Here is a 27,099-nt window from a genome sequence, read left to right as displayed (position 1 = left end):
TTTTCTCAGTCTTAGGAGTTCCATGCAATTTGCACTAAAATCTTACTGGAATACTTAGGCCTTTATGTAGTCTGTAATAGGTAACTTTTTCATATTGTTTCTTCTGGATTCCATTTCAAGTGACCTAGAGAGATGGAAGATAATCCCTGCGTGTGGAACAGTGAGGTTCAGTTCACTCACTCCTGGGTGAAATATTCCCCTGCTTATGCCTTGGCAGATGGGAAGGACTAGCCCATGGAATACCAGACTGAGCATGGGGAGCTAAGGGAGAAGAAGCTGTGTTCATTTCACTCACTAATCAAGAATAATCACAGAAGTTCAAAATTACTACATTAGTCAGTGCCATGACAGCATAACAAACATGCATTGTAAGGTAGTTAAATAAAATATTTAAGGGAATGCACCTGGCTGTGGCATTTGGTCCCACAAGGATGGGAAAGTTGGAAATGCACAGATAAATGGATTCCTCTAGCCTTTGTTCTAGGATTCAGAGTAATAACAGCAATAGCTGACAGTGGGTTTTCTTCACAGCAGGAGGTATCCATTTGTTTCTTACAGCTACTGACAATTCTTCGGTGATTTTTGTTGTTATATTTTTTCTAATCCTATTTGAGTACCTGTTTTTTTTTTATGAGATTAATGGCTCACAGTCTGTGAGACACTTATTTAAGATGCAGGAAGAAGGATGTGTCTGCTAGACACATCTGTGCTCTGCAGTCTAAAATTGCCTCCTGTTGTGAGAGAGAGAGAGAGAAAAAAGTGACTAGAGTATACTTGAGCTGCTAACAAGCTACTTTGTAACCTTGCCCCAGACTTCACTAGCTGCCATTAAAAAGGGCAGCTTTTACTGAGATGTTGTTGGGTTGAATTGTGATATTTTCTTTTCTAAGTGGGGCTGTCAAAAGCTATATGGTTTAAGAACTCTTGTTTTATCTGAAATGATGCTACACCTGCAATGGAATAATTCTGCTATCCATTGAGGTCTGTTACAACTGCATTAGAAACCCTTCTAATGGCAAACTCTTTTCCAGGGAAGATAATTAATATTTGAATTTATTTCCCCTGGAAGTGAGATACTGACAGCAGTGACTGAAAACAAGCCTTGTATCAGGCAGGGCTTGCTCTCTTTCAGTCATACATTGTGTGTTTTTATGGAAGGCATAGAGCTATGGCACCTAATGCTGCCCTGTGATTTCTTGAATGGCTGCGATCTGCATTTTGAAGAACCAGTTCTGACAGCTTGTAGGGTCTCATGGAACTCCATGTTCCCAAAGCAGTCTCAGTGTTATGAAAGAACTCTGTAGCAGACAAATGTACAGTAAGGTCCAGCTGCACAATGCCTAATTCCTGATTAAATCTATAATGGATGTGGAGCTAAATGTTCCTACAGAGATGGACCCAGATGGGAGAGAATGAATCATAGGATCATAGGATCATCAAGGTTGGAAGAGACTCTTAAGATGATGCAGTCCAACTGTCCACCCAGCACTGCTACTCTCACCCCTAAACCACTAAACCATCACCCAGTGCCACATCCAGATGCCTCTTAAACACCTCCAGGGATGGTGACTCCACCGCCCCCCCGGGCAACATATTCCAATATATGTTATGCATCCTAACAGTAATTTTTGGTTTTTAAAATATCTAATCTGAATCTTCCCCATCTCAGTTTAAGGCCATTTCCCCTGGTCCTCTCACTGCAGGAACAGTAGATGGACTGGGCCTCACCTCATTACAACCTCCTTTCAAGTGGTTGTAATTTGCAATGAGTTCCCCTCAGCCTCCTTTTCTTCAGGTTAAACAAACCCAGCTCTTTAGCCATTCCTCATAAGGCATGTTCTCTAGTTCAATAAGTGAACAAGGTTCACAAACCTTGTTGTCCTTCTCCTGGACTCACTCCAGCACCTCAACATTCTGTTTAAAGTGAGGGGTCCAGAACTGAAACAGTGTTCATTGTGTGGTCTCATCAGTGCCAAGTACAGGGGGATGATCACCAGTTCTGGTCCTACTGGACACACTATTACTGATACAAACCAGGAACATTGTCCTTCTCTGCCACCTGGACACATGCTGGATCATATAAAGCCAGCTCTCAAACAGCACCCCCAAGTCTCTTTCTGCTGAACAGGTCTTGAGCCACTCATCCCACAGCTTGTGTCATTGCATGGGGTTGTGTGTCCCAAGAGCAGGACCCGACACTTTGCCTTGTTGAACCTCCTGCAGTTGTCCTCAGTCCATTGACCAAGTCTGTCCAAGTCTCTCTGTAGTGCCTTTCTATCCCTGAGCAGAGCAACACTTCAAACAACTTAGTGCTGTCTGCAAATTTAGAGGATGCACTTGATCCCCAAATCCAGATCATCAGTAAAGATGTTAAACAGGACCAACCCCAAAGGTGAGCCTTAGGGAACACCATGGGTGACCAGCTGCCAGCTGGATGTAACTCCATTCACCACCACTCCCTGGGCCCAGCCACCCAAACAGGCTTTTACTCATCAAGAAAAGAGGAAACAGGCTGGGGATGGGGGAGCTGCTCTATCTGTGCTTGTTCATTAGCTCCCAATCCATGTTTTTCAGACTGCAAGCCACAAAAAATAAAGCAAAATCTTTATCATACCTATTTCACCATATTCTGCACTTGCAAAGGGCTGTGAAATGGGAGGATCGGGGGATTTTTGCTTTTTCCAGCTCATTTCAGACTGAAATCTGAAGTTGCTGCTGTGTCCTGGTGCAAGGTAGGGTTTCCTTGGCTGTCCCAGAATGCAGCAGCTGTCCAGCCTCTGTGGTATGGCACCATGGCTGCAGTAGAAGTCTACACAAAATTAGATGTGACCCTCTTGATGAATGCTCATTGTCATCATCTGCCAGAACCACTGGCAGCAGATCATCAGGATATCAGTCCCATCTGCAGTGATGCACAGGATTTGCAGAGAGCTTTTCCAGCTACTGTACTGACTTATAGATGAATGAGCCCATCTGTTCCTTTCCAGAAAGCGGGCATAGATTATTAAGGCTGCCCCATACCCACAGTTTTCAAAAGAAAAGGAGCCAACTCTCAAACTTGTGCTACTAGGCCACTGCTTAGAAGATGTGAATAAAATAAAATGAAGGAATGTCCTGAATGCCCTGGGATATATATTTTCCCTTCTCACAGTCACAGCTTCACAACTCTCTGTAAAAAGCAACTTGGTTTACTCTCTGAGATCAGTATAAATATGACACATCTGATGCTTCATGCTATTCTCAACACACATGCAATGGTGCTGCCCTCTGATAACATTTTCTGGGTGTCACAGTGGGACTGGCAAAATATTTCCATAGCACACTCATCAAAGTTCAATAATCCAGCAAGTAGGCCTGGATATATGCAGTTAATACACATAACCAAAACAGGATCCAAGTTACCGAATACTCCAGATTACCAAAGAAGAGAAAAGAAAACTTATTAACAAGGAGGGAGGATGCATCAGTGCTGTTGAGGAGGAAAGCAGAGCTTTACATTGAAGTCTACTAGCAGATGACCTAACCCATAAAGCACTAGAAACCCATGTAAGAGACCTGATGGTGGCAGTGATGAATTGAACGCCAGCCCAACAGCAGAGGAGGTAGTTCTCTTGGTCAGGCAGAATTTCTCAACCTGGCATGAGCAGAGCCTTAGCAGTTCATTTCACTCTGCAGGGTTTTCAGAATTCATATGCTGACCAGCTGTTCATGTTGCATAGCCTCCCAGGCATCTTGGGATGTTGGTTAGGTCAGAAAAGTTAGATCAACACAGTGATATCCAAATACTGAAAAAAAGCTTCTGCAGTGGGTAACTTGGACCCTACCCTCTCTCCCCACTCCTAACATTTTTTAGTTGAATATTCCAAGGAATATTTTTCCCCCAAAGAGACCATATTTTATTATAGTTGACTTATACCTGGCAAATGTTTCACCCTTTCCAAGCAGTGTTTTTCCAATTGTTTTTTTGTTGATTGCAAAAGCACCAGCAAGATATGGCAATTTACTGAGTGGATGGATGAATACAGCCTGATAAGCTCCAGCATTTTGATTATGTAGGATGAAGAAGGGTTTAAGAGGTAGCTGACTAATCAGCAAGGAACAATCCTTCCAAGTTTTCTGAGCACAAAAGCCCTGTTGTAGTCTGAAGGAGACCAAATGCTTCCAGGGTAGGTTCCAAGTGGGATGGAAGGGGAAGAGTGGGAAACTTTCCTTTTTGGGATACATACAATTTCCTCTTTTACATTCGTAATACAATTGGGGTAATTGAACTGGATGAGTGCTCTGTTTTCCTCCATAATGATCCCATTCCTACACTGAGATAAACTACAGGCTTTAGGTCTCATAGTTAGTCCCCTTGGAAACCAGATTATTTCCTTTTAAAATAGAGCACACCAATTATCCTCTAAATAGTTTAGATTATTGTTCTTACCCACATAGCAACAAAAGATGTATTATCCACTCCATCATGTACAGCTGAGTTTCACCCTGAAAGGATACTGGCAGATGTGTGTGAAGGATTGATGCAACGACCTCCTTCAGCCACATATTTGAGCAGCACAGTAACAGTGATGAGTGGTCTTTGGTATATCAGCAGTGGTTACACATAACTGGATTTTCTGTTTATGTATCCACTCAGAGTTGATGGTGGAGAAACAAATAATTCTTCCTGATACTGATGGCTGATATATTAAAAAATGCTTTATTTGGTGTTAGCTCCCATAATGTGGGGTATCTCAGAAGATATTAGAAGTATCTCAGGAGTTACTAATTATTTCACTTGCGAAGGTGTTCATTACGCCAGGTGCTACAGATATACATAGGAAATACAGCCCTACCTCAGAGACTGGCAGTCTAATGCCTAAACATATCTGTCTTGTGTGCTTTTCAGAGCAATAACATGAATACAAGGATCAAACACATAGAATTTTATCTTTCATGGGAAGACTTTCAGTCTTCCATATAAAATGCACCCTTTTTAAAGGTGTTCTGCCTTCTTCTGGAAGATTCTTTGAAGACGAAGCAACACAGCAGAGATGGAATCAGCTTACAACAGTGTAACTGTGTTTTCTTCTCCCATTACCTGCTTCAACATGTTTAATCTACCTTGCAATGGCTAAGATAACACTGAATTACTAAGAAAAGATCCAGTGGGTCTGTGTTAAGCTGCACCCTATTACACCTTGGCCAGCAGACAGTGAAGTCTGAGCTCCAATTTGGCAATGCTGTCTCTTCCCTCTTTGTTTAAGCCATAGAATCATAGAAGGGTTTGTGTTGGAAGGGGCCTTAAAGATCATCATCCCAACCCTGCTGTCATGGGCAGGGGCACCTTCAAGCACCATGAACTTCATAAAATTCTTGTTGTGAATTCGGTGATGCTTTTGCTGAGCTAATCTTTTGCCGTTTATGTTGTGGTGGCAATAATTAGTGCTGGGGGGTGGGAAAAAGGAGTTCCTCACTTGCTAAAAACAGAATCCTGAAAGCTTCCTGCAGAGCTTGTGAAAAAAAAACCCAAAACATTGAGTGTTCATCTCCAGGAGTAACCATATGTAACAAATTTCTCTCTCTCTGGGCTACTTATTTCTAGTAAGACATAATTACCAGTTCTGACTGCTGTCAGCAGTGCAGCGGGTGTCTTTGCCTCTGCCCCCAATCCTTTACTGTTCACTTCCTGTGGTGGACAAGCTGTATGGAGCTCAATCGATTACTCTCACAAAAGGTCTTTATTTGCACAGAATAGACTGTTTCCCTGCACTGTCATTTTCATATTCAGCAGATGATTAACTTGTCTGGCTGCTTTTCTGACCCCCCTGACCCTCCTCTCCTCCAGGTGAACTGCCTCAGCTGCCACGTGAAAGCAGCCTGCTAATCTCCATCAAAAGAGCTCAATTAGGGAAATGTGGTTAAAATGGCAAATGCAGAAGTGAGAGAGAGCGTGTTTGTGTGTGAATATGACATTATACATCAGAGGCCTACAAAAGACTGAGGCGATAATTGCCTGTCTAAAAACCTGGCAAATATTTTAATGCAGCCTGTGCCCTCGCATGGCACTGTCTGCCTCACTCAGTGACAAGTATTGCTCGTTGATTCCTTTCAGCCGTGTTCCCTTGGCTCCTTTCTTACAGTCATTTGAAACCTAGCTAACATGAGAATGAAGGGGCAGATCATTCCAGTAAGCATTAATTACCTGCAAGGAATTCTTGGGTATTCTGTTAGCCAAACTTGGTGCGCTCCCTTTAGCCTTGCACACTTCCTAAGAGCAGCTAGAGGTGTTTTAAAAACACTAAAGACTTTATTCTCCTTGAGATGTGTTGATTTTTCTTACAATTCCCTCTACTGTTTTTCAAGGTATTGTAAATGTCCCCAGGGTAATTGTGAACTGACCAGAAGTGCTTGATATTGAGCTCTTGACCTTTAATTACTATCGAAAATCTCAGCCTACATTCTGAAACTGTTTTCCTCTATACACATGGCAACCTGCATTTTTGTCCAATAGACAGATTCAGAGGAGCATCTCACCTCTTTGGAGCACATCAAATGGCACTCAGTCCAAACATGTATCATGAGACATAAAAAGGGTCTGGATTTAATAAAATTTTCGTTTAAAAACGAGAAAGGGAAAATGATTTTATGAGGGGTGGTGAAAGTACAGTGACTCCTCGGGAAAATACCTATTTTCTAATTAATTAAGCAAACTATTCTGCTTTTGAACTCTTCATGTTGGAAAGCACTGTTTGGGATAGCATTCTGTAATATATAAATAATTTTACCCCAGAAAGGATAATTCAAGTGTTTGGTTATAGACTTTTCAGTGGCTACTGTTCAGAAGATGTTGTTTTAAGACAACAATCTTCACCTGTCCTGAATCCCATAGTTGTTTCTTCTTCTTTCAGCAGAAGACATACTGTCATCTTGTGTCACATGGGCCTTATTATCCAACTTTGCTTCTCTATCAGTAATCATAAGACTTTCCAAGGTCTTGGATTCTTTATCTCTTTTCCATCTCAGAGAGAATAAATAAACTGGGTATTTCTTAGATAGTGTAGGACATGAAAGACATCCTTGGTAGTGCAGAGGGAGATTACGTTTTGTCTGCTTAGGAAATCTTTTAAGTGGATGCACGTCTTGCAGTCTAAAATTACTCATGACATTCCCTGAACACACTGCAGTGGGAAAAGAGCAAGGCAAGGATGTGTAATTTTCTCATGCTTGTTGGTCAGAAGTCTGTTAGCAGGGCCATGTGGTGGTCAAATTCCATTTGAATGTTAGGATTGCACTATGGTTTAGGTAAGCAGATGCACATGGATAACTAAAGGGCTTTCTTAGTTAGATACACTGAAAATGCTGATGGGCACAGAGCAAAGTTATATTAACTTAAATATTAACTACCAAACATTTAGACCTAATTTGTATGCACAAATTTCCAAGAAAGTCAAATTGGTTTAGCAAGACCCTCATCTCATTAAAATTAATTCTTTCAAGACATCTTTTTTTGTTTCAAAATGATGTTTGACTTAGATATGTATAATGGAGAGTAAAAACCACCTAGGAAAAAAAAACTATAGAAAATATGAAATCAAGAAGTCTTTAAGTGCAAAACATTTTTCTGGGCAATGAAAAAAATGAAAAAAAGACTTTTCAGATCTACTTAGAATTCTGTTTTATTCAACCTTTCCTGTTTCAAACACAATACATCTTTCTTTAGTGAATGAGCAGAACTAAGAAACCTGTGCTGGTGCTATGTGAAAAGGTTTGAGGTAAATTGAAATAGTTTCTCTTAAATACTGAATGCAATCTAATCATGTCAGAATGGGAGGATATTCTGGCTAATTTACATTGCTTTCTTTTATCTAGCCTGACTCAAGTTAGTTAGGTGCTCCTCTGTTGGTCAGGTGCAAATTGCTTTGGATCACTTGATTTAAAGATCAAAAAAATATTTGCTCTTACTTCTTTTGTTTTAGGTAATGAAACAACTTCTTCCTTTCTCTTTCAAGAATTTGATCCAGGAGTTTCTTTTTTTCCTACTAAGACTAATTCTAATTAATTCTCCTTTTCATCTTAGCCTGTCAATTCAGTACTGAGCACAGAGAGAGATCTTTATGAAATGTCTAACACATTTAGCACCTTAAATCTGAATATTTCTTGAAGAACTACAATAAGAAAAGCTTTTCATAGCAAGTATTTTGTTTTACCTCCAGGTGAGCAATTTCACAGATCCCACATACCTAATAGGCCCTTCATATCTTTCACTTCATTTACTCTCCTGGTGGTCTGTTAAACATACAAATGGTTAAATAAAACAGGAGCATTTTTTATATTTCAAGTAGAATAATGTGGGAACAGAACAAGACAAGAGATTGATGAATGAGGTAATACAAGCTGTTCATGAAATCTCAAATGCAGCTGAAGCCAGGGAAAACAGCACATTTGTACATGATGTGAATTACTTTCAGTGTTCTGAGGCATATTTTTAAGATTTACCTGAGCATCTCAATTATGTAGCATGAGAAAAGTTGCTTTCTAGAACAGTAATTTATGTGGGCAGACCTTATTATTAATTTGGAATATTTGTTTTGGTCTGCAATATCCCTTTGTCTTCTATTGGTTCCACTTGGATATTTATTTTCAATTTAAATAATTTCTACCTTCAGACAAGTTATGACTCATGCTGTCATGTTCTGCAGCTAAGAAAGTAGTTGACAAACTGTGTAAAACCTCTCCAATATTATTCACCATGACAGAAACCATGTATGAGGAGACAAAAAGCACACTGCAAGGTTTTGAGTGCCATCTCTGGGGTGCAAGTAAAGCCTGCTGCTGGGCAAATTGCTCTGCCAGCATAAACATTATCCTTCCTCCATCTTCTCTGAAGTGCCTCTGAAATCTTAGAATTGTTCTGGTGCATCGTAGAGTTTTCCTGACCCTGTGCAGAAGAAACAGTGTTGAAGGGACTTCAAGAAAAAGGCTGATCTTGTGTCATCACAAGATAATGTCAGCTATATTTACATATATTTAGGTCACTAGCTTCATCTAGGACTTCAATACCCCCAGCAAAGATGATCCCAAGAGCTATCAAAGAAAAGTTTCTCCAGTGCTTTACTGTGTTGCTGCTAGAAAGTTCCTTTTACTAGTGTCTGACCTGATTCTTCTTTCCATTTAAACACATTATGTCTTGTCCCATCTGACAACTAAATAAAGAAAAGAAGCTGCTTCTTTTGCAGCAGTCTTTCATGTACTTTGAAGTTATGATGTTCCCTTTTCATCTTTTCACGTCAAGGATGAAAAGCCCCAAGATAACCTTTTCTCTTTATTTTTGCCCCAAGTACTAAACTATATTCATTCACTGAAGCCTTCTTCCAGTTGCCACGTGCTAGTGAAAATTCTCACATTTGTGGCTGCAAATTCACATAAACATGACAGAGCCTTCGGACAGAATAAGCCTCACCTGAAAACTACTGTCAGCTGAATGCAGAATTTTGAGAAGCTCCAGTCGGAGGCTTTAGTTCTGTTTCTCTCTGGAAACCGACTTACCTCAAGAGTTTACTGAAGTGTTGATTTCTTCCAGCAGGTACCCCATCTCAGGCAACAATAGCTCAGCTATTCAGAAAGAGAGCTCTTGCACTGTGAGGCACTCTAGTGTCCTTCAGCTCTAACAATGTGATCCCTTCTCATCACAGAAATTTCAGGAAAATGTCAGAGATTTTGATTTTTTTAATCCCAAAAGGGCACTACTACGTAAAATGTCTTTTGAAGAACAGGGAATAAATTTCATTTTTGAAAGTTTAAGGTGTAAGTGGCTGACCCCTGGGAAATAAGTGTACTGCTTCGCTTGCTGCTTTAATGAAGGTCCTCTGCCGGAGAACACGAAGTTCTTTATGGAGTTTGCTTTGTAATATTGGCTTACTTACCTGGGCTGGCAAGGAGCTCATATTTCTCCCTCAAAAGTCACGTTAACTGCTTCACTGCTGCCCGTGAGGCAATGCTGATGCTGTAATTTGCAGCAGGAAGACAGGCAGGGGGTTGGGTTGGCCAGGCTACTACCTCTCCTTGCTGCTAGCCAGGAAACTCAAAGACCTGTTACTGTCCTGCCTCCTTGATCCCACCTTCCTGGGCTGCACAACTTGTCCTTAGTTGCAGATTCTGGCCATCATATCAATTCCTATGAACGTGTGTTGTCCCCAATACACAGCTATTGCAAATGAAAAATATACAGACCAGATTGAGCACCTATTTCACTTCTGCTCAATACTGTGTAACAAGATTGATGACTCCTTCAGCTCCCAGTCCTGCTCCTACAGAAGTCAATATATTCATTGCCAATATGAACAGGAGCAGCTCCCTATTTTGATAAAACACAACCCCACCAATGTACCTCCTTTTATTCCTTGCTCCCAAGGAGGGCCTCAGTGCCCTTGCAGGCTGTCACACTTCCCTAAGTAAGCATGAACTTAATGCCCGCTGCAAGGAGAAAAACACACAAGTGCAGAACGACAGGCAGTAAGACATTGTCAGAGTGCTCAGGCTGGGCTGCAGACTGGAACAGAGTGCTTTGCTGAGCCTGTTTGTGCATGCACTGAGCTCGCCTAACTTATCTGTTAATTGCTTTGACCTGTTTGTTTACTTCCTGCTCGGGAGTCTCAGAATTTGCTGCACTCAAAATGACTTCTGGATTGCAGCACTTGTGCAAACATTGACTTAACCTTTTCCTTTACTCTGTGTCAATATTTCCAGTCTATTCATATGCATGTGCTATTGCACTGGATAAACCAGGATTGTGTTCAAAACTAATGCTCTTTTATTTATCTGGAGGTATCCTATTGTGCAGGTACACAAAGCACTCACATGAACATCTTTAATAAAAGGCTTAACCCTTATCAAACAAATAACATGTACCCATGGAGCACCGGGCCAGAACAACTCCAGTTTAGAAAGCTTTTCTGGTTCTTGTCAGTGCTCTCCTCACAACCAGAGCAGCAGGTACAGGTAGTGCTGATCCCTGTTTCCCAGCAGCAGCGAGTCAGAAAACAGGAAGACACTTCCAGTGAATTCTATGTGGGACATGACCTTCACCCTTGGGTTGTACAATTAGGTGACTGTTCAAAGGACACCCTAAAATTGACCACTAAGCGTTCTGGTAACACAAACACCAGCAGTGAGCAGTGCCCCAGAACTATTAAGATCAATAGTGTTCAGACCCTTACAGCAGCATTTTGTGTGTGTTACGTGATTAGGGAGCAGAACGGTCAATGAAAGTCTGTTAGAAATACTTAATTTTTTATTTGAGATGACAAAACCAATTATTTTGTTGCTGATACCCAGCATTGCTCTTTATTCTGCTTAACTCTGCATACCTAACATCACTTAAGAGATGTATTTCTCAGAGGGCCCTTTTATGATGCACTTTTGGTATTCTTGCATCTAAAGGGATCTTTGGAAAAACAAACTTTGATCCAACTTTTTTGATCTAAAAGCCAACCAAGCTAGGTAAAAGATGAAGAGCTGTTTGTGCACTGACTGCCTTTTAGAATAATTATTTTCTTAAGTAGTGAAAGGTTCAACACAGTTCAAACTACTCATAGCATTTCTTTTCCATGGGTGATAATTAGAAATTTTCCTATTTGTAAGTTACATGGTTCTCTCCTATGCAATATTTGTCAGATTAGCCTTTAAATCAAACTTTTAACTCTGCCATTTTGTAGCTATGTAGAGTTTTGTTTTTAATTTTAATGAGCTGATATTAACAGTTGTTTTATTTTTCTTAACTTCTATAGCCAAGCAGGTGTCCTCCACTACCCAAAGCCAGGGGTGGCCATAGGAGTGCATGCCTAAGAGATGCAAAGAGAAATAAATCACTGAAAACCCTCTTGTATTCAGATTCTCAAACACACTGTGGGGAAACCACAGGAAGGGTGAGGGCTTGGGGATGGTTTTCCACAGAATAAGTCTTGTTTTACCAAATATACCTGTTGGAGTAGGTAGAAATGAGAATTTGGAGAGAATCCTCACTTTACTTTTTGTTCCTCCACCAAAAAAACTGAGCTGCCTGGGTACATAGGCAGAAGCTGAATTTTCTCCAGTGATCAGACAGAATATATCTAGACAGATGACAACAAACAGTACTTGTGACATGATTCATGTCCACCCACCTGCAAATTAAATAGGCCTAGCACCTAAAATCAGTGAAAATATTTTATTAGTTAGTATAGAAATTTATCATCATTGTCTTTTCTTGTTAGCTCCCAGAAAAGGTGTGCAACTGATCTCTTCAGAATTTTTTTTTAATCTTTCTTATACATTTTGCAAAATATTTTAGTCTGTACACTGGTTCTCAGTATTGAAACAAAATGGGTTTAGGTCTGAAAAAAATTAGTTAGGACCTGCCTTGAGGGGAGATTTTATTTCAATTTATGGGTTTGTGGATGTAGGATGGACAAACTAAGCAGCATCTCAGAGTATTTTTGCAGTCTCTGTGACTGAACAAGAAGCATATTTCACCAGTCTAAACCTAGTTCTTGTACAGTCTTATTCAGCCAAAGAAGCATTTGGGACTTTAAAGTAGGACAGCTTTTTGGTAAGACTGTTGCAAGTTGGAAATTGGAAGCTGAAATCAGACACAAATTGTTTTGCCCAGACATCCAATTGAGGAAGCTTAAATGCACTTTCCCTTTGTTTAAAAAGTAAAACACATGAATCAAGCCTTTTACTTAAATCTTCCAGCTTTCTCTGAGAAACGATATCCCTTTCAATGAGCCTCAGGCATTCCCACTTGACTCAGGTTAATGCGTTTGGTCTCTATAGAAACAGCAGCAGATCCCACATGTAACTTGGAAAGGTCACCTCACTTTTGTACAAAAGCTCACATTGTCTCTTCCTTCTGTTTCATAAAACAGCAGTAAAAGGAAGCAAAAGGCAATGCACTGTACTCATCCAGAGTCTCAGGGCTCTTCTGCATTTGCAGACGCTGATGAAAGACCAGGCCCTTCAGTGCTTGTGCTTGCTGACCATCCTGGGTCAAAAGGAAACACGAGCTTTTAAATACAAACTAAATAATACCATTGAGTTGGCAGGAAATTCAAACTGTCCTGAACTGTCAGGGAGCCAGCAAAGCTAATGAGCTGTACCATTTCCAAATGGGTTGTTGGTAACACCATCTGAGAGCTTGTGTACATACAGAGTTGTGCAGGTTTGCCTCAAAGCATAATTCAAAATGGATTTAATTAAACAAGAGAAAATATAATATGGAAACTTAAATAGATATCAAGCAAGCTTATGTCAATTTGATTAAGGAAGCAGTTTAAACTGAAGCACAATAATCCTCTCTTAAATAGAGTAGAACTGCCTTTTATCAAGGGTTTTCTATTGCTTTAGCTGCTCTTGGTTTAAAAGGCAATTGAAATTAAAGGTAGGCTGCAAGTCAGTCCCCAGCCTCACCATCATGTCTGTTAGTACAAATGGTGAAAATTTTGGGACATGGTGATCAGTGAGAGAGAAAGAAGAATGTTTGGAGGTATCAGAGAAACATACCTGTAAAGAGAGAGAGCCTTTTCATGGGAAAATAGAGTACTGGAAAGAAAAAAAGCCCTTCCTGAATTTCTTACAGTTTGAGAGCACTTTTATTTGTGCTCCAATGTTCAGTTACACAACCTTTAGTGCAAGGGGTATTGTTCTTTGGAGGGAGAAATGTAGGTGAGAGAGCTCTGCTTTGTGTGCAGAGACATTTCACAAACAAGTCCTGTGCAAGCAAAGTGGTGATTAGTCAGGAGGGTAACTCCAGGCCACAGCCACAACCAGACAGTCCTGGGCTGTCCCAGCCCGCCCAGCACTCCCATTCAGGTTTCTTTCTGAGGCTTGTGGGTTGCAGGATTCATGCAAACACCATCCACGTTCTTTCACTCTGCCTTCCTTACACAGCTGCTTTCTGCACTCTGGTATTCAGGGCAAAAGTGAAGCTTTTATTGAGTGCTTTGGTTGTGTGGCTGAGAGTGACTGTGCTCCCCTTAAAGCAGGCACATAAAATAGGATGTGTGCTTTACACACAAAAGGCTAACAATGAGATCAGCTCTGTATTTGATAACAACTCAGACCTTTTGTGTGCGAAGTTCCAATGGCTGTGTACTGCCAGCAAGTCGCTGGCTTTCATTATCTGCCCAGAGGAAGAAGCAGCTGCATGGAGACAGAATCACTCTTGGGACCTGGGCACACAGCAAGTAACTCTGGCTGATGCACATCTTCAGCTCCTATTATGTTATTTGCTGGCTTTTTAGGTTGTGCAACACTAGTCCTACTTTGCATTTCAACCCAGACTTCTTGCAAAAGGATGCTGTTGGAGTCTAGCCAGCCAAGTCACTTCAAAAGAAATTTGCTTAGAAGTCTATAGTTGTAATGTAAATTCATCTTCAATTTCTCTCAAACACATTAATGTCTTAACAAAGTATTGTTTATATGAAAGCAGAGATTATCACAGAGCACCTTTCAACTTTCTGGCTCCCTCCCTGCTGCCCAGAGAGGGCAACAAATTGAACTAGGACTCCACAGAGACTGTCTGCAGTCACAAATGTGAATAGTGCATTCAAAAGGTTCCTAAGTGCAGGTGAGACCTTCAGATGCCACGTAGCACTTACTACTACAGTAAGCAAAAAGAAGCACTTCAGAAGCAGAGTTCATAAGGGGCTATGCTCTAAAGCCTGATTTAACATACTCTTTCCATTAGTTTTCACAAGAACATACATCTCTGAGGACCAAATTTGGAGCTAAATGGAAATTCCCCATATTTTTCAATGTAGATACCACAGTGTATGAGATTTGGTAGCATCTTGATAAAGCGATGTTGGTAGCAGCATGTACCATTTTAATCTAGTATTTCTGAAGTTAGAGCTGAGGGGTCATAAGACACATTTGTCTAATCCTGGAGTCAACTTGATTCTTTTCAGTAAGTGCTCTACAAAAATAAGCATCAGATGTACCTAGGGAGATATGACTGCTACTCAGTTATCTTCACCATCACAATAAAACTCCTGTCTTTATACTGAGGTATTCCCTATATTCATATTAATTGAACCTCCTCCTTGTTGAACACTCTCCACCATTTTTTCCTAACTTAGAAAAAAGTGTGTTTTTTGCTGTTACTCTAGCTCAGCCTGTGCCCAGATAAATAAATGCCTTGTGTGCATCTGCAGACATCTCCACATTGTCAGTTCTTTTTCCACTCACCTGGAGCTGATGCCCTGGGAGACACATATTCTTTGCCCCAGATATTTCTAAGATGGGAATAATCAGACGTTGTGTAACAGGAATCCAAGTCTGCTCCAAGCAGTATGTTCCAAGTTAGAAAGATTTTATTTCTCTTCGAGGAGCACTGCTTGCACAATGTAAAGTAAATAGCTGTTCTCATCTGTGGAAGATTTAGCAGGAGAGAGGAAAGGATCAATGCCAGCTCTGTCTGTAAGACATTAGTGTACTTGGAGTGCCTGCAATAAATTTTTAACCTTTTCCAGCTTCCCTGGGGATGGGCAGGTATTCAAAAATATCAGCACCCTCATCCTAAAGCTTTACTTTGCAAACCAAAATAAATGAGATGTTTAGCAAACCACTGATAGATAAATCATAACGTTCTCTTTTACCAGACAAATAACATATTTTATTAAACAAACAGTAGAGAGATTACCACTTTCTGTGTGAGTGAGAGTTTAATTTGAAGGACTATCTGATTTTATCAAGAGCTGAAATTTCCCATTAATTCCAATTTTATTTAAAATTAATACCCATAGAAGTCTGTGATGTCTGAGGCAGATTTTAACCAAGTGTATTTTGAACACCGAGTAGCTTGTGAGCCCAACAGCAGTACTGCTGCAGAGTTGCCTGTCTGTATTCTCCTCATTTCTTGAAGAGGTCTGTGTCCCTGTCAAGACACGGTGCCGTGGTGGGTGCCCAGATCAGCTCTGAAGTGAGCTGGCTCAGCCCTGACGTGGTGTCTCGCTGTGGGTGCTGCTCACAGGCAGACCCGGCCACGGAGCGTGGCGGTGGCAAGGGGCCACGTTGTGTAGCAGCCCACGGGATGCTGCGGAGGCTTGGGCGTCCTGCACTGAACTTCAGCTCTTTAAACACAAACCGTGCTCCTTCGATTGACCCCAGTACTGACTATGCCCAGTGTGGCACGTGTGTGACATGAGAGCTAAAGGGGCAAGTTTGCTTGTAGTAAAAGCTTATAGAGAAAGGCAGAAAACGCAGAATGAGAGAAGTCACTGCTGCAGGCTGTTAGCAGTGCCCAAGAAGAAACATAAGAAACTTAGATGAGCTCAAACTAGGACTGACAGTCACAGGTAGGAGGAGGGAAAGACAGAGAAGGTTAGAAATCTACCTAAATATAATCTAGCCATGGCACGTTACCAATCCCTCACTCTGGAAATGGCCACATAAAACCTAAGCAAGTGTCTGACCATCAAGAATCCTTCAATGCTGGTACCTGAATCCTGACTATTCTTTGCACTAATCTCCCTTACTCTCTTCTTGCATATAGATTTTAGATCACTTGTTAATAACAAGTCCTTTAGGAAGCTTTCAGGGTGAAAAGTAACATACTGCATCTTTCCAAAGCTAAATTGGATATACAGTAGAGCTTAAAAATTTTAGAATTTAGAAGCTATATGTATATATTTTATCTATCTATCTATCTATCTATCTATCTATCTATCTATCTATCTACCTATCTTTCTAGCTAGAGCTAGCTATCTTTCTCAGGCTCAGTGGGGACCTTATATCTCTCTATAACTACAGCGAAGAATGTTGTAGTTAAGTAGGGGTCAGTCTCTTCTCCCAAGTAATAAGTGACAGTACCAGAAGAAATGGCCTGAAGTTGTGCCAGGGGAGGTGTAGATTAGATATGAGGAAAAAATTCTTTCCAGAAAGGATGGTCAAGCATTGGAATAGGCTGCCCAGAGAAGTGATGGAATCACCACCCCTGGAAGGTTTCAGAAGGCGTGTGGATGCAGCACTTGGGACCTTGCTTTGTTGGTGAGAAGGGTGGTGAGGGTTAACAGACTCCTAGGAGTCTTCCAGACTTAATAATTGTATGATTATATTTTTAAATTATTTATTCGTATTAAAAATTTCAAAATCTAAATTGCTGTCTAAGTTATTGCTACTTTATTAACAAGCAGCACAAGGAAACCTCGAAGAAATCCAGCAGTATTTTTAAGGCCCTAGTTTGTCAAATCTTTGAGCAAGATCTTTGGATAAACACATGCTTAGCCATGTCTGGGCCTGACCTGCTGTGCTATGCTAATTATTGCCAAACGGACAGGGTGTGCTGGTGGTTGCCACTGCAAGAGTCTGCAAGAAACTTTCCCTCCAAAAGCTGTCACTGCCTTCAGCAAGAGAAAACCAGTCTTTCAGATCCCTAAGCTCCAACTCTACATCTCTGTAGATGTTACCCAGAAGGGATAAAGAGGGAGGGAGCAGCTGTCTGAGATAAAATAGTAATACAAGATGCAACTGGCCCAAACTGATCTGCAGAGATCTGGCTTATAGGAAGTCAGAAGCAGGGAACTGTGGTGCAAAATTGGCACTGATGTCACTAGGGTATATTTATAATAAATTATTCTGAAACATATGTAGTATAAAATTAAGTATGTGTGTAACTCCACCCTCAGTTTCTGTCTTAACAATGTTTTGTGCTCTGTCTCACTGTCAAGGGAGGCCAGCTGCACTTGCAAATTAGTGTTAATTTTGAAATGCAGCTGTCATATGCAGTGGGTCAGAGTAATGAAAAGGGTTTTAATAGAAATTGAAATTAGTTAAATCAGAGTCTCACAAGCAATTTTTCCACAAGAGAAGCAAATTACTAATACCTTCTTTGTATTTCTCCAGTACTTCAACATTCCAATATCAGGTCAGTCACCTTATTTGCATTTCGGCATATTTTGTGGATTATTCAGTATTCAATTGTGGATCCTTCAGAGTCAATGCAGTGTATCCTCTGAATGCATATTACTGATAGCTCCACAATCAGTATTCTGCATTCATAATGTGGAAGGAATTAACTGATTTTATGTGCTTATGACATTCAGAGTAAAATATCTGAAAGATATTAGAGTAGATAACATTAGTGTATGCATGCATAATAGCATGTATCCAAACAATAAGAATTATAGGGAAAATACACACTGCTAGACTCAGAGTACTTTCCCATCAGCAACAAACTAACCAAACTTTAATAACATTTGTGGGTTTTTTTAATAGAGTCTCATTATGAAATATATTTTCTGCAGCCTTTTGTGTCTCACTCCCTAGGCAGCAATCCTGCTGAATATCATACTCTTTGATATGTTTGACTTTCACTATCCATGTAATCCCAGAGGAGTCAGTCAGATTACTCATAGACTTAAACAGAAGGAGATGAAGGATAGAAGACTTAGATTGTCTCTCTGAAAGGAGCTCATAATGGCTCTTTGAAATGGCTAAAAGCTATGAAGCATAACAGAATTGTGCTCTTGAGGAAGGAAAAGCTATAAAACTCAATTTGGTCCTGATACGTGCAAGCCCTTTGGAAATGAATGGCAAAATTGATGTTGACCAAAGAAGAGGGGATCTCTCTCCCTGACTCTGGTGGTACTCCCAGGAGCTACCAATTTATGTCACCAGGGAGAACATACATTTTTGTCAGTGGTCTTTGTGAATGCAAATCTAGAATACAAAAGTGATTATCTAGTTGAGATTAATTTCGGATCTAATCTACTGGGTTTCCACATGGTGGAACTCCCTGGATGTTTCCTGGGTTTGTCCCTCTGTAATCAGATTATTATTTGAAGTTCCATCCAGCACAATTGATTTGCTCTGTAATGCATTAAATTGGTGTGGTATGTAATGTCCTAACATCTTCTGATGCTTCTTTCCACAGCACTGCCTCAGTCACTAAACAGTGCCTTGATGCAAAGGTGTTAGACAAAGTAACACGTGATGTATTTGCTAGTTGTAGGCATATAAAGAAAGAATCCTAAGATAGGAATTGACAAATGCCATGTAGACTTATTAAGTGCCAGAAGTATTGACAGTGTGTCAAACTTCACAGTTTTCTGGACTTTTGGTGTCTCCTTGCTGTCTGCCCCTAGATACCTGTTATCTATTCAAAAGGTACTATCTTTAGCATTTCAGGGGGTTTAGCATTCATTATCAGACACTGATTGAATTTTTGATATTGATATTCTGCTGGAAAAGATGCAAAATACAAAAAATCCCCAACCCTGCATCATGTGAATTGTGTCAGACAGGAAACCAATTGTTTGACCTGAAATTTCCTGTTTGAATAATAACTTTGTGCTCTCTCCTGATGGTAGTCAGATTGACTGAAATAGCCACATAATGAATCATGAAACAACATCAAGCAATGAAGGTATAAAAGCCTTCACTCAATTGTGTTTTAAGTTCTATGAGTTTCATTCCAGGTGAAGTGGAACAGAATAGTGAACTTGAGCAGAAGTATCTATTAATTTTTATGTTAATTTTGACTATGGCTCTATAAACCATATTTTCTTAGGCCCAGTATTGGTAAATTAAGGACAATGTTTCCTATTCAACAAGTATGAAAGTATTCTTTCATACTTGTTGAATAGGAAAATCAGAAAAAGTGAGCTACTTTATTGAGATAACTAAGGGTCTGCATTGCCTTTTAATGAGACTCATAATAGTGATCCACAGAAGCAGGGCTGTGTTGGAGGCTGCAGGATGGAGTGTCTATTTCATTTTAAGGCCTGTATTATATGAAGTAGAAGGGTCACTATAACACTCAGATTTCTCATCTGCAGTAGCAGAGAAGAGATTCTTTCAGGATAATGGTTATAAAGCAATAAGTCCTAGGAAAAGTTGTGTTTTTCTGTGGAAACGGGAACTTGAATTCATTGACATAAAACAGTGTGTAAGTCAAGAATTTAGTAGGATTAAAAACTGAACAGAGGCACATCTTACACAATCAACCACTGGTGCCATTAATCATGGTAGTGAATCAAGGTTTTATCTTCCATCTTCAGCCTCTGACGTTGAATTTTAAAGTTGAAATGGAAGAAGGGAAAGTATTTCAACATCTTCTAGAATAACCAGACCTGTCTGCAGTGAGAGGCAGCTACAGATGGAGCTGGAACTGCTGTGTGAAATGGCTCCTAATAATTTTTCATCTGTTATAAACCGTGTCATTTTACTGACACTGACCCAGTGTTCCATTTATGGTTTGAAAATAGACTAAATTCAGAATATTAAGAAATATTAAGATATGCTAAAGATGCAGCTTTTTGTGCAGCAATCTCTGGGCTCAGCTTTGGAAGCTTCTTGACTTTCCTATGACAAGATCCAAGATCATCAGGGAATGCTTGGGAACTTTTAAAGAAATGTCAGGTACTTGCTGCTACCAGGCAAGGACAAGGTAAGGAAAATGCCTCTAGCAGCTTCAATGAGCATGATCAGCTGCCTTTGTTAACTGCCTCCAGCTGGAGAGGGCCAAGGAGCCATTGTAGCTGGTGTTCAGCAAAGAAATATATAGGAGTGTCCAGAGTACAGCTAATACCTACAGCACTTTATAGAAAAGGAGACAAAGAAGAGGGACTCAGGTCAGTTTTTCTGCTGCAAAAGTCTCAGACATGGTGTTAACACATCACAGAGTGGTTTCCCTGGCAATCTATCCATGCCCAGGTAGAGGCTTTTATTGTAAATGCAGGCGAACCCAATGGGAGAAAATGATGATATCTGACTCAATTCAGAAGGCTGAATGATTTCTTTATTATAACTATGCTAAAATATATTAATATACTATATAAAAAGGAAGATACTAAAACTACATACTATTTTCTCTAACTCTAACTAACGCAACTCGTGACCCTCTTGCGAGAGTCTGACACAGGTGGATTGGATTGGCCATCAGGTTCAATCAATCCTCACCAGAATCCAATCAAGCAATCACCCCAGGTAAACAATTCTCCAAACACATTCCACATGAGAAAAACAAGGAGCAGAAATAGAAATTGTTTTCTCTTTCATTTCTCTCTGTGCACCTCTATGAAAAATCCTGAGAGGGAGAGAAATGTGCTTGCCACGGGCTTTGACACAGAGTAAGTTGCAAATGGTGGATGCAGCCCTGTGAGTGTCCTAAGCTGCAGGGAATGCTTGGCATCTCTTTCTGAATCCCTTCTGTAACAGCAGGGCGAGTGCTGTTCTCCCCTGGTATGAAGGTAAGTGCAACCTCCAGAGAAGGTGAAGATTGTAAGTCAGTGACTTCTTATGCCAAGAGAAAGGCTTCTGCCCCACTTGAGGGCTTATCTCTGCAAAACAGGTTTACTGCCCTCAAATTTTGAAGAGGGTCGTGGGTATGTTTTCTGCACAACTGATGACATGTGTGATGATATGCATGTTACCTCTGTTAGAGGTGTCCAGAAGCACTAATCTTTTGAAAGAGGTGAGTACCTTTCTCCATCAGAGCCTGCTTTATGCTAGAGCATAAAGCTGGGACAGCTGAATCTCTCTTGCTGGCTTTTCTCTTTTCCTCTTGTGCCATGGGCTAGAATGGAACAAAGCTGTAAATTATGGAAATAAATATCAGTTTTCATTCAATTGCTCTGGATGGAATTTCTCTGGGCTCTGCCAGTTACCATTGGAATAACTTAGCATATCCTTCAAAATCATCATTGAAAAAAAAAGGCTTCCTAGAACTACAAAGCATCCTCACTTCAAATATGAAGTATTTGGACAATATAATAGTGATATTTTTTTGCTTTATATAGCAGGGCAAGAATGTTGGTACATGTTTTGTTGTTCAGGGTTTTTTATTTACCCCTAAGCAGAGGTTTCTCCTGTTTATTTGCTTTAAAGGTGCTTTGTGAATTGGCAAAAGATCTTACAAATGTTCTACATATTTTTATTCTTGTTTTAAATGCCTCCAATTCTCTTTCCATGTTCAAGGCAGTGTACAGTTCAAGTAATTTCACTCATGCTGAAAAAAATTTCCATTCACTGTTTACAGGAAACATTACTTAGATGAGTAGTTTGAAGGTTTTATTGGTAAACAAGAGTTTAATGGATAAATCTACCTATTCCCCCAGGATAAATACTTGGAGTATGAGGCTGCTGCTATAACATATTTTGAATGTTCAGTGTCAGTCATCAGTACAAAAAGGGACATGTGATTCCTCTCTTTACACGGACCTGCATTTCCTCAGGAAATACTGACATTAGGACATGTCCTGTCCTCAGTGGCCAGTCTGGACCACCCTCACTAACCTGTGTGCTTACATCACTTCTTTCAGTCTCTGAGATATATTGAAATATAACTTGAAATCTAATGGCTTAAGTGTGCTCAGAAAATATGATGCAAAGAGAGATTCTCCTAGGAGTACAAGACATCAAAGGAATATTTTACTAGAGTGTCCTTCAGGTAGAATATTACTAGAAGTTCCTTAATTGAAGTGTGTTCTGCAGACAAAAGCTAAAAATGTGGGACACTAAAGGAAAAAGCAAAATCTATGGGAAGTGATACATATTGGACAATTGGTTTTGGTTTTCTTACTATACACATGATTTCCCTTTTAAATTTTTTTTGATTTGCTGGGAAATGATGAGTTTCTTTTCTTGTGATTTTGTTTTTTTATTTTTCCCTGATGAATTGTAATTTCCATTGTTGGCTGTATTTCAATATTAAAAATAAGGTAAGTACCCTGGTAATAATAAGGTAAATACCTAACAAAATACTTCCTTACCTGCTATGCCATATCAAGCACTACATGGCCTCGAAGAGGTCACATTTAGACATTTTTTTGTTTGGGACTCTGTGGTGCAAAGAATTGCAGGGCTGTGCTTCTTGCCTATCCATCTTTTAAACACTTTTAATAGCACTATGAAACTTCCATGTAATAGTATGTAATTAATATTTTTTTCTTAATAAGAATATCTGCTAGAGAAATTTCACATCCTTGTTCAAGGATACCATCTGTTTTGGGTAAGACTATGTAGTGTCAAAACTGTAAAAGAAATCTTGTCAAAGCAGTGTATTCTTACTACTTGTATGCTCTGTTTATGGGCTTCCCAGTTGATTTTTCAGCAGAAATCCTGTGCTATTACAGTTCAGCTGTAGAATTTATTTTATTCAGCTCTGTCACTTATTACACTACTAACACATGTTCAATTGGTAAACCAGATGAGTAATGCAGAAACCTCTATCCAGCTATGGTTCTTTCAATTCACAGAATCAAGTGTTTCTAAAAACCCATCTTTTCTCCCCAGCATAAATATTCCCAAGCATCATCCGATTTCCTCATGACAACATTTGTCTCATATTTCTGATCAATATGTTTATTCCTACCATGATTGTCCTAAACATTGTTTCCAAAGATGAAGGAGAGCAAGTATTTTAAGAATATTCAGTTTTTATTGTGGTGGAAGTTTAACACCTGTAAGGACCCGCAGCATCACTTAAATCAAAGATTAAATTACTGGTTTTATGAAGTTGTAAATTTTGTAAACAACCTACTTGGGATGACAAATGTCTGTTCTTCACATATTAGACATATAAGACACTGCTGAGTCTGGGTCATTAAGCTAAAGAAGAAATGAAAAGGTCTGATTCTTCATCTGTTGAAGTCCCATGGGTGTAAGTTCAATAACAGCAGTAGTACCTTCTCTGGTTCCTTAGATATTGTTAATCTATATTTAAAACCTGTGTTTTAATTAAATTTGAAATTTAATTTGCTTTAACATCTGTGTAAAACAGATTAAAATTAATAAAGTCTGACCCCCTTATGGGTTACCAAGAATGAATAATTACTCTTCAGCAGCACAGGACAGATTGTACTGGACTTTCTGGCACAAGTTAACAGTAAGAAGTCAAAGGAAGTCCAGGAAATACCAGAAATCTTGAACTGCATTAGAAGTTTAGGTTTTCAGTTTCTCTTTATGTAAATTGAAAAAGCATGTGCTAGATTTTGTCGCTGATAATAATTATGGAAAATTACCTGCATAAATTGAGTATAGGAATATTGTAATTTGGAGCTTGAAACTGACTGCCAAAAAATTAGTTTCTAAGGATGGTGCTCTTCAATAATAATGCTAATTCAGGTATCACCACCTGGTCTAAATTCAAAGTGAAGAAATGTCTTCCTAAATCCTTTCAGTGCCTTTAGGAAGCTACCACTGTTGGCTACAACTGTTTCTTACCGTTCCAAGTGTATTCAAAGACTGAAGTCTCATTTCGTCTCAGCTGAAAAAGGAACCACCTACAAAGAGACACATGGTGGTATTTTGGCTGCAGATACTCGCACTGTAATTAACTGAAAGCACCTCAAAGGAAAATCCTGTGGTAAAATAGCTTTTTTATTTGACTGGGGAAATAAAAGGCATGTAGACTTGCGTGAACCTATAGTTCTTCAAAGACCGGAACTCACATTGATCTTCAATGCTAATGAATTTCCTTGTACAGATATTTTCCAGAATGTGGACTTCTACGTGGTAAAGGTGAAGTCCTGATGTTTGAGGCATCCCTGCCTGACCCAGTGCTGCTCTGCATGGAAGGGACATTTCAGGGCAGGGGCAAGTTCTGAAGCTGACAGCATCCCAACCTGTGCCTCTGAAACAGCATCTGAGTGCTCCCCTGGGGCAGGGTCAGCCAACCAACCCTCCTGCTCTAGGGGCAGGGCATGCAGGGGTACCCAGGCATGGGCAGGGGTCATGGGATGCACCTGGACCTCCCTGTGGACCACAGCAGCTGCAGCCTGCTGGACTTGAGCAAGGCCATCCCTGCCAGCAAAGCAGCCCTGTGAGCACAGTGGGGTTTTGTCACTGCAGGCCCCAGCTGGGGAATAATTAGCATTGGCTCCATGATTGCAGCAGGCCGATCAATTGCTTTATTATATCATCTTATACAATATTATACTATACTTATTAAGAAACTCAGTAGCCCTTACAGCCAGTCCCATACAGCTTTGACCTAATTGGTCAATCCATCCAATGTCCAATTAAGAAATCACCCTTTGATAAACAAATTCCCATAACACATTCCACATGTGCACAACAGCAAGTGCAACAAGTGGAGATAAGAATTGTTTCTCATTCTTTTCGCTGATCTTCTCACAGCCTTCCCTGGGAAAATGCCTGGGGAAGTCTGTGCCTGCTCTCTGTGGCCAGAGAGCTGCTGCCACAGGGTTTCAGTAGCTCATCACAGCAGCTGAAGTGCTGGAGAACTGGGACCTCTCTGCACCAGGTGCTGCTTCTTCATCCTCCAGTTGTTTTCTGCCCACACACTGACCCTGACTAAAACTTAGCCAATTGTGCAGTTCAGTGAGGCTGTAATGAAATGTAGTGGGATTGCAGGTAGGCTGCTTTCTGCTACAGTAGTGTTGTTTAATGGGCTCAGATTTATCATTATCCTTGGCTGGCACAGCTCTAATTGGCAAAGCCCATGGCCATTTGCTAAAAGGAGGAGTGATACAGAGGTGCTTTTGCTTCTTTATGGCCCTCATTCTCCAGATGCACTATTCTTTCATATTTTACCTGGGCAAATAGTCTGTCTCAACACCCTTTGTGTCCTGGGGAGGGAAGCAGAAAAGTGAGAGAATGAATTTCTTCAATGCTCGAAACTGCTGGATAGATTTACCCAGAAAATAGGATTTGTTTAGCATAAGGAAGAGAAGGTATGGAGGAGGATTCATCACTGTGTACCCCTGACCTCACATGAGGGCACAGAGGAGACCAAATCAGACCTGACTGATCCATGTGGATCCCTCCCAACTCAGCTAATTCTGTGGCTCTCCTGAAGGTGCACAGTGATAACAGAGGCAGCTGACACAAATCAAGGGAAATGGATGTCAGACATGAGGAAAACTCTCTTTCCCTGAGGGTGATCTCATGCTGGCATGGATGCCCATGGAGGTACAGCCTCTGCTGAATGCTTTGGAGGACCCGGCCCTGTGCAACTTGACCTCACTCAGCTGGTTTCTCCCAGCCTAAATTCCTCTCTGGAGTCTTCAGTTTGATGCTGCTAAATGAATATCTGGCTGTTTCTTGTGTTCAGTAGCACACCTTTTGTTATTCACCTGGCACAGCCCAAACTTCCCCTGTCCGTATTTTCACTTGGAGCAGTGGAGGAATGAAGCACTGTGAAACAAGCTTCTCTGAAGTTCTAGTAATGCAGGATGTCAGTCTATTTATTTATAGCAACATCTGTAGCTTGGGAGACCTTTGATTACTTCATTTCAGAGTATATATATCTCCTCATCTGATCTGTCTCCCATACTCAGTGTAATGATCCCTGTTGCTCTGCGTTTTTTCAGCATGTAGTGCGTATTTTCCAGAGACAAGCAACAGCATAAATTCATTTATCACAACTGGTGTGATTAAAATAAATGCAAAACCAGATATTGAAGGTTAGTCAGGGATAACCTGTTTCAATGGAGGGAGAAAGCAAGTGCTGAGCCTGGCCCCAGCATGTCAGACTGCACACCATGACTGAATAAACCTGACCTGGCAGGATCTGTTTCTCTAGTCAAAGCCAAAGGGTCGTGTGGAGGGGGGCTCTGTGGCTAACATGGGGTGTAACAGCTAGCAGCTCAGCACTGGTCTTGGTGTGACACTGAATTTTGCTGCCTTATACTGAAACTTCTCTTATTTGTATTTTCTCCCATCCTAAAGCTATTTGAAACTTTTTTCTGCCAAAACAGATATGTATTATACATGACACACAGCACAAAGCTCTTTCCTTTTAATTTTCAAGGAGTCTGTTAGTGTCAAAACATAAAATGCTTAAGAAGGAGGAGGAAAACTGGGGTAAGTGATATTTGGCAGGATCCACATGTTCCATTTGTTTGTGCAACAATCTCTGTGCTGACTTACAGCTTCAGAGGCAGCTGTGTAAATACAGAGCTGTGATGGCTGAGGGAGCCAAGAGACAAGCTGTGGAAAAAAACCTGATAAAACCAGTCATGCTCTGGATGCCACAGGGTAAGGCAGAGCTGAGCTATGCCACAGACATCTCACTCTGATGCTACAATACCTTCAGTATTCTTTTTTGGAACACCTTTCCTGTTACTGCTGGGGTATGTGTTGTGGTTTGATTTCTTGTTTGTCTTTTTTTTTTAA

The 27,099-nt window shown here is 40.4% G+C and overlaps 2 long non-coding RNA genes across 8 annotated transcripts in view; one reads left to right on the top strand and one right to left on the bottom strand.

Annotated features, from left to right (window-relative positions):
- Positions 1–17,269, bottom strand: part of LOC110483536 (uncharacterized) — a 41,737-nt gene extending 24,468 nt beyond the window's left edge. Inside the window, exon 1 of the long non-coding RNA XR_002467593.3 lies at positions 9,529–17,269. This is a non-coding gene — a long non-coding RNA (uncharacterized LOC110483536). The remainder of the gene's footprint in view (positions 1–9,528) is intronic.
- Positions 17,270–19,578: 2,309 nt separating this feature from the next.
- Positions 19,579–27,099, top strand: part of LOC146768286 (uncharacterized) — a 44,170-nt gene continuing 36,649 nt past the window's right edge. For 5 of the 7 annotated variants that reach the window (XR_014952718.1, XR_014952719.1, XR_014952717.1 and 2 more), the window contains exon 1: positions 21,221–26,961. This is a non-coding gene — a long non-coding RNA (uncharacterized LOC146768286). The other 2 variants (XR_014952722.1, XR_014952716.1) reach the window with 2 other exon arrangements.

This window comes from Lonchura striata, chromosome 2 (assembly GCF_050655825.1).
Source record: "Lonchura striata isolate lonStrDom1 chromosome 2, ASM5065582v1, whole genome shotgun sequence".
Lineage (NCBI taxonomy): Eukaryota > Metazoa > Chordata > Aves > Passeriformes > Estrildidae > Lonchura > Lonchura striata.
This window is presented reverse-complemented; position numbering and strand designations above follow the sequence as displayed.